Source organism: Trichechus manatus, unplaced genomic scaffold (assembly GCF_000243295.1).
Source record: "Trichechus manatus latirostris isolate Lorelei unplaced genomic scaffold, TriManLat1.0 scaffold00034, whole genome shotgun sequence".
Lineage (NCBI taxonomy): Eukaryota > Metazoa > Chordata > Mammalia > Sirenia > Trichechidae > Trichechus > Trichechus manatus.
In genome coordinates this window covers 11,449,815-11,450,822 of record NW_004443970.1, presented here as the reverse complement: position 1 = coordinate 11,450,822, position 1,008 = coordinate 11,449,815, and positions in this window count along the sequence as shown.

Here is a 1,008-nt window from a genome sequence, read left to right as displayed (position 1 = left end):
TTGGAGTGGAGAGATGAGAGACTATGAAATGGAGAAAAACAGAAAGGGGAGGAGGAAGAAAAGAAAAGAATGAATAAATAAGAATCAGAAAGGTTAAAGAACCGCAAAGTTCCCAGGGATCCCACCGGTGCGGCTATGAGGTCTGGGGAAGTTGCTCTCAGGGGCTGCAGTACAGCCTGGCTAGAAGGCATGGAGGTATACAACGCCAGGTATTCAGGGAACAGAAAGAGAAGGAAGATAGAGAGAGACGAGAAACTGAGCAATGAAGAAAGACAAAAAGGGAAAATGAGGAAAAAGAAAACAAAACAAATTTAAAAAAAAAAAGGAAACAAGAAAGGCCCCCAAAGAAACAGAAAAAAAAAAAAAAAACCCAACATAAAAAGGAATGCCCTCAGGGATCCCTCTGCTCGTCCGTTGAAGCCGAAGGGGAGTCTCCCTGCCACACAGCTCAGCCTGGCCAGAAAGGGCTAACTGAAGAAAAGGGAAAGAAAACAAACCAACAATTCGAAACAAACAAACGAACAAAAGCCCTGGGATCCCACCAGCATGGCAGCCCAGACCGGGAAGCCACTCCACACTCGAACGGAGGTCCACAGCCCCTCAGGAAGAAGCAAAGATGGCGCACGGAGCCAGGTACTTGAGCGAAGTGAGGGGGAGGTGGCGAGAGGCAAGTAAGAAATCAAAAGAAGCAAAAAAAGAAACACTAGCATCCAACAAATGGCACTCAGAGAGCCAGCTAGTGCGGGCTGGTGTTTCTGGACAAGAGACTGTGTCCATGGGAAGCAGAGGGGGCCGAGTGTGGGTGAAGAAGGGTAGAGAGTGGAAAAGCATATATCACAAATTACCAGAGCTCTGTAGCCCCTCAGGAAGAAGCAAAGATGGCGCATGGAGTGAGGTACTCGAGCGAAAGGAGGGGGAGGTGGGGAGAGGCAAGGAATAGGAAAGGAATAAATAGGCAAGGAATAAAAGGAAGTGGAAAAAAAGCAACACCAGCAGCCAACAAATGGC